The 14,815-nt window shown below is 36.6% G+C and overlaps 1 pseudogene; it reads right to left on the reverse strand.

Annotated features, from left to right (window-relative positions):
• Positions 1–14,815, reverse strand: part of LOC149826641 (uncharacterized protein At4g15970 pseudogene) — a 48,209-nt pseudogene that overhangs the window by 1,393 nt on the left and 32,001 nt on the right.

A 14,815-nucleotide genomic window follows, 5' to 3' on the forward strand; every position in this document is an offset into this window, starting at 1 on the left:
ATAAAAAGCAATTAGAAAGACGGTCAAGTGCAATCCAAAACAGGAAAACTAAAGTGAGTAAGAAATGAAAAAAAATAAAAATAAATGATAATGATAATAATAATAAAATAAATAAATAAATAAAAATATAATAGACAATTGAAATAATCAAAGATCTGGAAAGGTAAATGCCATGGACAAGAACATAACTAAGGGGAAATAGGTGAGAAACGATATTGAAATTGAAACCTTGATGATTGGGGAAATAAATCAATGTACAAAATAAGATGTCTAAATGATGGACCAACCTACTGAAGGTAAAATGTAGATGTGAAAATACAGAGATGATGCAATACCAAAGAAAGGACTGCTGGTAATAAATAGCCTGTGTTAATGCAAATGACACAATACTGTTGATGTTGTATGAACATGAAGTGGTTTAACAGGAATAAAGAGAGGAAAACAATGATTCTAATGCATGCCAATTGGTAAAATGTATTAACAGGGATAAAGCTAGAACTAATGTGGAATACTAGATGAACAAGAGTTTAGCACCTCACCCAAGCAATGAGGAAATGGCATCAAGGTCTGTATTTATGAAGATGGAGAGTGTATGAGATGCGTCTATGATTTTATGCTGCAAGTCTAGCACACGAATTTTAAAATTACATGCCTCTTATCCATCAGAGCCATCAATTACCTTAGCGTGGCTGAACGTAGGCGAGCTAGGACCCATTTGTTTGAGATGGATACCATAATCGTGGATCATGCCATTATGTCTGGATCTCATTTTGTAACAAGGTAAAAAAAAAACCTTTTACAATAATAGTTGGCAAATGTTCACGACAGATAAAGCGTTGTAACCAGTGAAACAAAAATTTGTAGTAAATGAAAATGAAAATTTACAATGAACCAAGTATGCATATCGATCCTTCAAATTTAATGCATTAAGCTAAGTATCAGGTCAACCTCTAGTATCAAATCCTCACAATTCATAACAGTGGACTGATTCCTACTACTCAGGCACACAGGGAAGTTCAAATTTACAATGAAAGATGCAGGAAACCAATTAATCCGGACAAAAGAAGATAGAATATAATTCCATGATGCTTTTTATCAAGTGAAGTTCGAATCTCCTCCATCATCTAGTGAAACCAAGAGAACTCGGATTCTTGGATGTTGTGTATATTGAGCCATACAACAACCAGATTTACAAGTGACAAATAGTATACATAACGGAGATAAAAAAAAGGGGCGTGGACTAAAAGAGAAAGCATAAAATCGAGAATATCGCTGATGATCGGGACTAATAGAAATGCAACAAGAAAACAACAGGAAATTAAAACAAAAAAAAATGGAAATCAGATGTTGGAATTGGAAAATTCCATTAATATTGCAACGGGCAAATTGATCCTGCTATATGCAGGTCGATCATGTCGTGGATGCATTTAAGATAAAGGAAAATAATAAAAAGGGAAAGAAATGAGAAGGGTACAAAACACAAAAGGAAAGAGAAAAAAAAATGAAAGAATACGGCAAAGTAAGAATGGAAATCTTCACAGAGGATTAAAGGGATGAAGAAGACCATCACTCACCTGCGATTTTGCTGGAACTCTAGAGTTGGAAGGCAATCGGATCGGACTTCAACAAATTACTTGGAGCTCCCGCGGCAAGATCGACTTACTTCAGTCGACGGAGGAGAAGACCAGGGGAGGGAAGGAAAATGGGAGAAAGGAGAAAAGAGGGAGAAAGAGGGGATTTGGAGAGGAAGGAATGAAGAAGAATCAAGAAGGGCATGTGGGGAGGTGAAGAAGCGATCAATGCATGAAGAAGAGGGGTGCGGGGGTGAAGAGGCGGTCCTTAGGGCTTCCCTTCTGCGTTCATTTTATAGAGGGTAGAAGAAGGCTCGAGAAAGGGGGAAGCTATTGGAGATGAACGGAGAAGGAAGCATAAGGCAAGCGATGGTCGATCAAGAGCTTCAGAGAGAGAGAGAGAGAGAGAGAGAGAGAGAGAGAGAGAGAGAGAGAGAGAGAGAGAGAGAGAAGTATCGAGCGCAACGGAAAACCGTTACAGGTTTTTCAAAGGAGCTCCTTAGTTTTTTTTTTCAAAATTTTCAATAAAATGCTCTTTCCAAAAGTTTTTCTCTAAAAGAGGTTTTTATGAAAAGGATGTTTTGTGAAAAATACCCAATTTAATTTCAGAAATGGGTTTCATAAATGGATCTGGATCCAGAAATTTTGATAAAACATTAGAATTCAGATCTCGAATTGAGATCGGACCTTTTATTGAGAAAAACCTCTGAGAAAATACAAAGAAATTGATTTTTTTGAAAAATAAGAGATTCAGATTCAAAATTGGATTCAGATATCAAATCTGGATTCAAGATTGGGTCAAATACGGATATTAAGCATGGATTTCAGTGAATATGAGGAATGAAAGAATTTTGATCAACAATTGACCCAGTTTATTCAGAGAGATGGAGCCAGGGGCAAAAAAAAAGGGAATTTTCTGGATTTTTGAAAATTTTGGGGTGTTTACAAATGCCCCTCTTTGCTGCTAAGCCGGTTGTAAGCCTAGCTTAGTGGCAAAGAAGACACGCCAAATTTTCTAAAAAATGCCCCAGTCAGAAGGTCTGAACTGGGTGTGGAAGAATTTATTTTTGAGAAACATTATTCTCAGGTTTGGCACCTTATCCTGAGTGACTTTGGGAAGAAGAACAAAATCCTCGAGAATGAAATAATTGGATAGAAAGAAAATGAGGAAATCGTGATGAGACTTTGAGATGAAGATCCCGAAATGATAAAAGGAGAGATTTTTAAAAAAGTCTCAAGGTTGAGACAAAGATAAGAGTTTTTTTTTGAAAAGACTCAGGTTTAGCCCTTAACCTGGACGGGACAAAGATATTTTTGAAAAACCACGATGGGACATTTTTGAAAAATATCTCGTGAGACGAGGTTCAGGTATAATCCTTTATTTGAATGGATATACAAAGCATGGATTCCTTGATGAAGAAAACCATGATGGGACTGGGAGAAATACCTCACCAGAATGAGACGACTCTCTTTGAAAAATATAAACAACGCTAGGTTGCATCAAAATAGATATTGAGTATTTATTTCATTTTTGGATAACCAAAAAATTTTACCAATAAGATGAAATTGTAATTGATTCAAATGCTTGAAAGTGTGCACGTATGTACGAAAGATATTCCCTCTTTTTACCTAGAGTATTTCCTTCAAAATGAGGTTAACTTCCCGGATTCCATAGTCAAATTCAAATTTTTATGTTGTTGAGTTTCTTCAAGGATGTTATCCATTTCCTTGATATGAATACAAAAGAAATACTCTTAATTTCATAAAAGCAAGCAGTGAAAAGATATTGATGAAAGGATTTCGCATAAGAAAAGATGATTTCTGGCAATTTTGGCAGTTTGATATCCTGGGGCTTTTACCAAAATGATTTTTCTGACACTCTTTTTGAGACATTGAACTGTCTTGGGTTTTCGGTGAGGAGTTTATTACATCATCCTTCATTTTGGAGATGTCCTGGTTTTCTTTTCTTTTCTTCGGGGAAGGGTACGTCACAAACTCCTTCATCTTGGAGATGCTCTGATCCTCCTTTTTCTCAGGAATCATACTGGTGATATTAGCTCTTTGGTCAAAAATCTCTTGATGATAGCATCAATCAAATATCTTTTAGGGTTTGTCGGGAGGTTCAACGCAGTCGCCTTCATCTTGACGGTGATCTAAACTTTCCCTGGAAGGATCTGTCATAAACTCTTTCATCTCGAAGATGATCCAAATCTTCTTTGGCCTCGGGGGTCTAGCTTGCATATTCGTCTTCATCTTGATGACAATTGAGAGATCCCTTTTGCAGATATTTGATTGCAGCTTAAATGAACGAGGAGATATGGATTGAGTGGATTCTTTTTATCGCTTAGGATATTTCCACTGCCTGATTGCCAGAAAATCATCTTTAAACATGCGCCATAGCTATGATCAATATCGATTCGCTTCTGGCTTTTCAATATCATTGAATATTCCTTTCGCTAATCATACAAAGGATATTTCTTACATCCTTTTGGTTGATTAATAGAGAAAAGATTTGAATTTTATCTTTTTTCGCAAAAAGCTTCACCCTTTTGAAAGGGATACTAGAGGTAATCTGAGGTGATTCTTATATGCAGTAAAATATTGAAATCAACACATTTTTAGCAGATTGACAAAGTTTTCGAGAAATCCTTTGTGAAATAATCACTCAATATAGATTATGATAGGACCTTGAGCTGAAATTTGGAAGAAAACATTGGTTTTGATAAGAACAACATTGGCTCAATAGGGACTCAACCTCAGATCCGCAAAGAATATTGGATCCGTAGGGATTCATCTGAATTTTTGAAAAATGAGGTTGGTTCAATAGGAATTCAACCTAAGAACCGTAAAAGAATATTAATCAGTAGGAATTCAATTTACAGATTGACTTTTTGAAAATGAATTTGGTTCAATAGGAATTTAACCTAAGAACCGCAAAAGAATATAGATCAATAGGAATTCAACCTACAGATTGACTTTTTGAAAAATGAATTTGGTGCAATAGGAATTCAACCTAAGAACCGCAAAAGAATATAAATCAGTAGGAATTCAACCTACAGATTGACATTTTGAAGAATGAGTTTGGTTCAATAGAAATTCAACCTAAGAACCGCAAAAGAACATAGATCAGTAGGAATTCAACCTACAAATTGTATTTTTAAAGAATGAGTTTGGTTCGATAGGAATTCAACCTAAGAACCGCAAAAGAACATAGATCAGTAGGAATTCAACCTACAAATTGTATTTTTAAAGAATGAGTTTGGTTCGATAGGAATTCAACCTAAGAACCGCAAAAGAATATAGATCAGTAGGAATTCAACCTATAGATTGAATTTTTGAAGAATGAGTTTGGTTCAATAGGAATTCAACCTAAGAACCGCAAAAGAAACACTGAATTTTGAAAAAGTACCAACAAAAACACTGGATTTTGTGAAGGGACCAACATAAAGTTAGATTTTATAAAAGGACCAACGCAAAGCTGGGTTTGGAAGGAAAGTTTGAGTCAAAACACGAGTCTTCAAAAGGAACTAGACAAATTGAATTTGAAATAAGATTTGAGTCGGAACTCAGATTTTCTAGACCAATTCTTGAATTTGAAGGAAGGTTCGAGTAGACACTTGAATTTTCAAAGAAAAACTAGATGAATTGGATTTAGAAGAAAATTTGAGTCGTAACTTAGATTTTCTAAACCGATTCTGGAATTTGAAGGAAAGAAACTAAACGAATTGGATTTGAAAGAAAATTTGAGTCGGAACTCGGATCTTCTAAACCAATTCTTTAATTTGAAAGAAAAAAATTTGAGTCAGAACTCGAATCTTTAAAGAAAAACTAGATGAATTGGATTTGAAAGAAAATTCGAGTCGAAACTCTAATCTTCTTGACCAATTATTGAATTTGAAGGAAAGAAACTAGATAAATTGGATTTGAAAAAAAATTCGAGTGTAGGATTTCAACCTAAAGATCGATGGAAGGAATGGTCCTAAAGGATTTCAACCTAAGAACTGTGAATCAATAGGAGTTCAGCCTAAAGCTCGTTGATCAATAGGATTTCAACCTAAAGATCGATGGAAGGAATGGTCCTAAAGGATTTCAACCTAAGGATTCCGAATCAATAGGAGTTCAGCCTAAGGCTCGCTGATCAGTAGGATTTCAACCTAAAGACCGATGGAAGGAATGGTCCTAAAGGATTTCAACCTAAGAACTGCGAATCAATAGGAGTTCAGCCTAAAGCTCGCTGATCAGTAGGGGTTCAGCCTAAAGATCGAAAGAAATGGTCCTAAAGGATTTCAATCTAAGGACTGCGAATCAGTAGGACTTCAACCTAAAGCTCGCTGATCAGTAGGGGTTCAGCCTAAAGATCGATGGAAAGAATGGTCCTAAAGGATTTCAACCTAAGGACTGCGAATTAATAGGACTTCGGCCTAAAGATCGCTGATCAGTAGGATTTCAACCTAGAGATCGATCGGATTAAGAAGGAATTTTGGTTCAAGAGGGATTTAACCTGTGAGCCATATTGGTTTGATAGGGGTTCAACCTACGGGCTTTTGATTCTATAGGAATTCAACCTAAAGATCTCAATTTGAGAAGAAAGGATTCAACTTGTGGATTAAAATAGACCATCATAGTTAAGTTGTATGTGGCCTGATTTTCAGGATTAAACCCCTTATCCTGAACGGGGAGAAAAAAAAATTTGAGAAGAACTAATGAGAAGAGATAGAAATTGATAGGAGATTTGACGAAAGAGAAGAATCAAGAAAATTTCATGGAAATTATCTTTGTAAGGGAATTCTCACAGGTAGCATTATCGCTCCTATAAGGGGTTTCAGGATTATCCCTTGTCCTGAATGTGAAAGGAATAAATTTTTTAAAAAAAGCTTTATTAAAGAATTGGAAGAATTAAAATGTGATAAAAAAATAAAATTGATAAAATTGGATAAAGAAAAAGATTTGGTAGAGACTAATGAAGCTTTAAAAGAGAAAGACATTCAGGACTATCCCTTATCCTGAAGAAAGAAGGACCTCGTAGGATGAGGTTTCAGGTTTATCCCTTAACCTGAAAGGGTAGGCAAAGAAGGAAAAAGAAATACCTCATGGGGAAGAGGCATCAAGTTTATCCCTTAACCTAAAAGGGTAGGCAAAGAAGGAGAAAGAAATACCTCATGTGAAAGAGGCATCAGGTTTATCCCTTAACCTGAAAGGGTAGGCAAAGAAGGAAAAAAAAATACCTCATGTGAAAGAGGCATCAGGTTTATCCCTTAACCTGAAAGGGTAATTTTTGAAATAAGAATTGACAAGGAGAATTAAAAAAATGGATAAACAATCAATAAAAAAAATGAATAAAAGCTGATAAAACTGATAAAGATTGATAAACAAAAAACTGATAAAAGTTGAGAAAAAGAGTTTGATCCTGCCTGCATATGGGATCTTTAAAATGAGAGAAGAATATGAGAAAATCATTTTTTGGAAAGAAAGATTAGCCGCAAGAGCTGATCTTTGAAAGGGGATCATTCACGAGAGATCATCATGAGGGTTAATTTTCTGAAGCAATGATTTGAAAACCAATTTTTTATAAAATATGATCAACACGAGGGTTGATCTTTGAATGCAATGATTCGAAATCAATTTTTAGAAAGTATGATCAACACAAGGGTTGATCTTTGAATGCAATGATTCAAAATCAATTTTTAGAAAATATGATCAACGTGAGGGTTGATTTTTGAATGTAATGATTTGAAATCAATTTTTAGAAAATATGATCAACGCGAGGGTTGATCTTTGAATGTAATGATTCGAAATCAATTTTTTAGAAAATATGATCAACGCGAGGGTTGATCTTTGAATGTAATGATTCAAAATCAATTTTTTAGAAAATATGATCAACACAAGGGTTGATCTTTGAATGCAATAGTTTGAAAATCAATTTTTAGAAAAATATGATCAACACGAGGGTTGATCTTTGAATGTAATGGTTCGAAACCAAATTTTGGAAAATATGATCAACACAAGGGTTGATCTTCGAAAAAGGTCAGACTAAAATATGAAAAAATTTCATGATTTTTGAAAGACCCTCATAGGTAATATCATTTCTCTCATGAATGATGTCAGGATTGTCCCGCGTTTTTGAAAAGAATAAGAATCTGATGGCAAAAGAATATTTTGAAGTGTAAATGAAAATTTAAATAATAAAAGATGCCCCAATATTGCGAAGAGAAATAAGAATTGAACCTCAAAGATAGGAATGAAAATTGACATTTCATTTATAAGCAAAATTGATAGCAAAGATTGAAATATTTACAAGTATTTTTGACCAAAAAGGTCACAAAAGACTTGGGCTGACTTGCCCTTACAGGATGGTTTGGTAAAGAAAATAAAGGATAACAAAAAAGATTCTAGTATCATCAGCTTTTTGAATGATCTGGAAAAGGCTACGTCCGGACGGCGGGCTGCTTTTCAGTTTTCTCTTCTATCAGAAGGTGTTTATCGATGCAGTCCTGGATGATATTTTTCAGAACGAAGCAGTGCTCTGTGTCGTGCCCCACTGCTCGATGATACTTGCAGAACTGTTCCTTGAAGCTGCCCAAGACTACTGAAGGATCGGCAGCTTTTGGCAGACGAATCATATTCTTGGTGAGCATATATTCTAGAACCTCCTCGAGTGTCTGCTGCAAAGGGGTGAATTCGCGGTCAGGACTCCAATCTTTGCGCTTTGGTTTTTCCTGATTCTTTTCCTGCTGCTAAGAATCGGGTTGGGAAGGCTTATTGTTGTTGGAAGACCTTCCTTTTTGACCTCTGAATCCTTCTGAATTGCTTTCATGATCATCCTTGTTACCTTTGTTGCCGGATGAGGGACCAGCGGAAAGAGCGAAATGTGCTTTCTTCTTTGCATCTTGATTGCCCCTTGCCAGAGTGGTACTGTCATAGACTTCGTTATCTATTCCCATCTCGAGCCATTCAGCTCGCTCAGTCAACTCAATAAATGACTTGGAAGGGTATGGGAAAATGAGGCTTTTTAGGGGTTGAGAGAAGTTATTGAGGATGAGTTGAAGGGAATGCTCCTCTGAAATGGGGGTTCTCATCTTGTTGCGGGTATCTCTCCACCTACGGATGAAATCTATGGCTTTTCCCTTGTCATCCTGTTTCAAATTGCATAAGTGATTGGGGGTTGGCGGTGCCTCAATATTGAACATGAATCTCTCTACAAACAGGTTGACAACTTTATCGAAATCTCGCAGCTCGATAGGGTTGATGTGCTCCGCATACCACTTAGCTGCTACACCCTCCAAACTGCGAGAAAAGCACAAGAAGAGGGCCCGATTGTCTTCACTGAACCTGGCACATTCGGCGAAGAACATTGCGAGATGGGCCTTTGGGTTACCGGACCCATCGAACTTAATAAATTTTCGGGGGAGATCTTCCAAGCTGTTGTCCCCATCTAAACCAAGGTAGAAGTTTTGTCTAGTATATACCCTCTTTCCCTTATCTCGAATCTGCAAAATCATGAAAAATCTGGAACTCGTAGGACCCGAAACTGAAAAACCCAAAAAAGTTGTTTTCACAAAACGCTTAAAAACCAGACCAAATCAACTTGAAATGAGCTGAAATTTGGACTGCAGATAGTAAACACACGAATGAAGAGAATAGAGCAAGAATTTCCAGAAAACTTGAAAATTTTGCACATAAAATGATGAGTGCAAGACAGGGCAAAAATCGGTTTTCAAAATCAGTGCACTATTCACTTTGGAAATCTACTTTTGACACTATGCCTACAAATTAAATGCAAACACAATCCTAAATGCTGCTAAATGGCTGTCAAAAGAAAGAGAATGGATGCGATTAAAAAGGCTACACGAATATGGAAATGCAACACACGAATCAATGCTAATTGTAAACTAAAAAACACATGAAATATAAACTATCCTAACTAAAGATGTAATACTAATTGAATTGTCTAAAGGATTCAAATTACATCAATCTAATATCCTACTATAAACTAAATGCTAGATAAGAAACACGCAATTAACATTCAACTTAAAATAACATAAACTCCCCTGAACTAATTAACTTTACTAAAACAAACACTATCTAGAATTACTAATAACTAGGGTCAATTAGGGAACTAGGGTTAATAAAGAGGGACGGTTGGGACTAGAATTGGACTTTGACTAGGCTCACGACCCACTATGGACCCTCTAGGTTGACTAGGTTAGGCAAACTAAATTAGTAACTTAAATATTTAAATCTACTTGAGTGAAACCGAAAATTACAAAATCAATTAATGGAATCTTTCTAACTTTCACGCCTAATTGGAATACACTTAGTCCTAATTAAAACCTATCTAACTAATAACTTAATTACTAACCTAAGATTAATTCAAAAGTTACTTAAAAAGTTAACACTAAATTTACTCTATGTTAATATAGGAAATTAGAAAAGAGGGTAATGAATGACAAGTACGAATTTTTGGAAAACTTGGGTCCTCAAAAATCGTCCAACTCAAAAAGACGGTATTTTCCTTAATTGCTTCCAAAACCAAATTGGGAAGTTTGAGTAAAAACGTCCAGCCCAAAGGTTATTACTCTCCTTAATTGTATTACCGTTCAAATTGGAAAGTAAAGAAGGTGAAACTGTCCAACCAAAAGAGTCCACACGTTTTCTTTGACTTTCTAAAAACAAATATCTAGCAATTAAATTGTTTCCAAAAATCGTGTAGAACACTTTTAGCAAAAGATTTTTGAAATCAACTTTTATTTCCAATCTTGACAAGCTCGATCCTTGCTTGCTTGGCTGAAAAACAAAACTTCCAAAACCTCCCTTGGCTGGATCAAGAATTCAAAGCTTCCCAAAGAAGGCCTCACGAAATTGAGTGGATGCAAAGTTACCAAATTCGATTCTAAATAAAAATTACTCAATTGCCCTCTTCCTCAAATTCAATTTATCTAACTAAACAACCTATATTATCACTAAACTACTAAATAAATTAATGCAATGGGTAAAAAGGACATAGAAAGCACGATTTTTAGAAAGACTAAATTAGTCACATTCAAAATTCAAACTACCTAAACAAAACCACTAAAAACGTTTTTCTAAACTAACCACTCAAATGAATCTGGACAATAATATGAACCTACCTAATTCAAATCAAAATTACCAAATAAACTAACCTTCAGCTGGACCTCTAATGGCAGACGTCCAGCTTGGGGAAGAAGACCTCTCTAAAAAAATATCGATTATACATAACTAAGAAAGACGACCCTAAAGGATAATTTTTTTTTCTTTTTCACTTCAAACAAACATAAAACATAAACAATAAACTAACATGAAATCAATATAAACTAGACCCTAAATTACTGTAAACGAACCTAATTACCAGAAAAATTTTAGAAAACTAAAACTAAGACGTCAAAACCGATTTCTACCTACACTATGAAACAATAAAAAAAAATTTGTTTCTTTTTGACACACCCTATAAACGAAATTGGAACAAGTAATTATCACTTGATTACAATGTAAAACCCTATGACACGACCTATTGAATCTGCAACAAAATGAAATCTGGTGCTAAACTCAAACGAAAACGAATTCTGGAACAATGACACGACACACTTTAACAATTGACTTTATGCAACGCCGAAATCAAATACGAACAAGACCCCAAATCAAATCAAACTAATTTAAAATATGAATTATTGGAACCTCAATTACCTAAAACACTATGCTGCAACGAAATTTTAGACAACCAGAAAATGAAACACACCAAAATCAGGTAGAAGGAATCTAGCCGATTTTTTTGAGTTTTGACTAAAACAAAAGTGTAATCCAGACCCCACAACAAACCTAGATCTAAAATGGACTTTGAAACACTTGTCTTGTTAAGAAAACACAGAGAAATTCTGAAATAAAATCCAGAAAACAGAAACTAATCAAAATATTGGAATCAGCTAGATTAGATCTAGCCGATTTAACAATGATACCACACGCCTAATGCTGAATCAATTCCAGCACTCAAAACGACTTGCAAAAAACAAAAATAGTATAAAACGACAGTGGTTTTGCTGTCAAATAAATAAACAAAACAGAAAATGGCTGGGGTTTAAAGGAAGACTATAGGAGGACACGAATTTATCTAAAAGAATGGGGGATGAGAAAGACCAACCTCCAGGGCGATCCGACGATTGTGGGGAAGGAAAGAGCGGATTCAACTGTTGGAACCATGCCTCATCATATTTGTTGATGCTGGAATATCACCATGGAACTCTCCTTTGCAGCTGCAACACGTTTGAAGTCCACCGATGATGGAAAAGGAGCCGATTCTCGATCAGGTGGCTTAGAAGATCGGATGGAGCTAGAGCCGATCCTTCTTGTTGGAGTGTCTTGCACTTCCACACAAGAAAAGGTGTCTTCAACCTCTGCTACACCTGCAAAACACAACAACCAAGGTGAGAATCCAACAAGGAGGAAAAATGAACTGAAAAGATCTGGGAAAGAGAGATGAAGAAATGCTTGAATCTCAAGCAAGATCTTGATCTTCAATGGAGATGGCATGGGATGAGAGGGGAGAAGGGGGATGGAGCAAGAGTCAGCTGAGGGGGCATGAAATCCAAGGCAAAAACGTCTAGGGCTGGGTGAAAAATTGATTTTATACTTTTGGCATTTTTCAGAAAAAGGTTTATAATAAAAAATATTACTATGCGCCACTTTTAGAGGGGATTTTCTGAAAACCTTTTCTAATTGGATATGGATTCATGTGTGGTTGGATTTAGGCTTTATAAACATTGATCCAAGGTCCAAAACAGCCTATTTGAATCGGATATGGATCCGATCCACCTTGAAATTCGTGCCCAAACACTAAAATAGCCATAACTCTCTCAATTTGACTCTGATTTTTCTGAAATTCAAACCACAATCCCTTGATATCAAAATACATCTAATCATGAGTTTTAATCCTTAAAATCACCACAAAATGCATGAATAAATAAATAACATGATGTGCATTTCATGCATCATCAACTATCAACCGGAGCGATGTGTTCGGCAGTTTTCCCAAAGGCAGCAGTATATTAAAGCTAGACTACTATCAGGGGCTATGGCAGAATTCGACCTCACTTCCGCACAATGGTTCGGGACATATCATTCTGCCCGCTACGGCTGGGATTCCTTTGTTACTCTTAAATTCCTTCCTGGTCCTAAAGTGTCTGCCGACTATCATGAATGGTGGCAAATTGTTTGTCCTCCACCTCTTTGTCAAGATCAATAAAATCATATTTTTCTCATTCCAATAAAAATTTCTCTTTTATCATGGTTCGACGACCTCGCCTAGGTAACAAGGCACAATGTCCGTTACTTATTTCTCTTGTAAAGAATGACAACACAATTGTCATGATTCCTGCGACAACTCAATCTCTAGTAATGGGATACTTTTTTAAATTGTCTACCATATTTCTAGCAAATATTTCTTCCAAGAAACAAATGCCCTCAGAATCTAATCAGGTCTTTGTCCTGTAGAGAGCATTTGTAAGCATTTAATGGTTTAGACAATATCAGGAAGAAAAACAACATCATCTCAGTACTCATCAGCTTCAGAAGAAGAGATGGACTCCCCTCGTTCAGTCAGGAGCCAGGGTCAACAAGAAGACAATGGCATAGATTCGTAGATGTATGCCATGTTCCAAAAGATGATGAACAAAATGATGAGTGAGCAGGCCGGGACCAGTTCAGAAAAGAATACATTTAGGCAGAAGTTCCATGGTCACAAGGCTAAGGAATCCATAAGAACTTCCAAGAAGCAGGTTCAACCAGAAGAAATCTCAAATGGAACAGAATCAGCAGAAGACACCGATGAAGAATATGAGGTGCCCCCAACGTTTCAGAAATATGACCGGGAGCAAAGGGGTGCTCGCAAACTGAAAAGTCAGGTCATAGAAGATCCACTGCAAGCGCAATTCAAAGAAATGGCTAGAGTAATAAAAGATCTACAGGCCCACGACAAGGGCAAGAAAGTCTTCACCAGTGAAGATTTCTACGACGGTTTAGAAGGAGACGAAAATCTGGAAAATCTTCCTTGTAAGTTTGTCAAATTCGACGGTTCTGGAGACCCGAAAGCCCATCTTGCCATGTTCTTTGCAGAATGCTCAAGATTCAAGAAAGACAACAGAGTATTATTTCGTTGCTTTCCTCGCAGCTTCGAAGGGGCTGCAGCCAAATGGTATGCTAAGCATATCAATCCCATCAAGCTCAAGGAGTTTAATAAGGTGGTGAATCTGTTTATTGAACGCTTCCTGTTCAACACCGAAGTGCTTCCCACATTGAACCACCTCTACAGTTTGAAACAGAAGGAGGATGAAAAAGTAAGAGATTTCATTCGCCGATGGAGGGAAACCTACAACAAGATGAGGAACCCCATTTCTGAGGAGCATGCACTCCAAATCATTCTCAACAACTTCTCACAACCTTTGAGAAGTTTGATTTCTACATCTCCATCTCGTTCCTTCATTGAGCTCACAGAGAGAGTTGAATGGCTCGAGCTCGGTATGGAGAATGGCGTATATGAAGGCATCACCCTCGCCAAAAATAATCATCCAAGCGAGTCTAAAAAGAAGACTCATTTCACTTACTCTGCCAACAACAACAACAATAGCCAAAATCATTACAAAGAGCAGAAGAAAGATTACTGCTATGACACAGGCAATGCAAACAATAAAAGTGATCAGAAAGGGAAGCCTGCTCCTCAATACAACAAGCTCCTTCAGCAAGATCAAGAGCCAAAACTGCGCGAAAAGACCAAACATGAAGGATGGAGCTATGACAGGAAATTCACTCCTCTTGATCAATTGCTCAAAGATGTGCTCAAGTATATGTTGTCGAAGGAAATGATCAAGTTGCCTAGACTGGCCGATCCCCATGTGCCTATGGGGAAGTGCAAGGACCAATTCTGCAAGTTCCATAGGATAGTGGGACACAACACTGAGAACTATTTCATTCTCAAGAATATTGTGCAGGATTACATTGACAAGAATCTCTTGGTGGAAGGAGATGAAGAAGAAAAAATGGACATTCTCAATCAGCCGTTTCCTCCGCACACCACAGCAGTAATATCCAAACAGCCATTCCTACCTCAAGAACACATCAAGCCGTGTTTCATTCAAGATCTCCAAGTTCAGCATCAGGTGTTAGTGCTACGGCAAGCACCCCCAACCACTAAGAAGATGGATATAATTTCAGCATTTGGCAAGCTGAAAGTATCTAAA

This window comes from Nuphar pumila, chromosome 10 (genome assembly GCF_984573655.1).
Source record: "Nuphar pumila chromosome 10, dmNupPumi1.hap1.1, whole genome shotgun sequence".
NCBI classification, from domain to species: domain Eukaryota; kingdom Viridiplantae; phylum Streptophyta; class Magnoliopsida; order Nymphaeales; family Nymphaeaceae; genus Nuphar; species Nuphar pumila.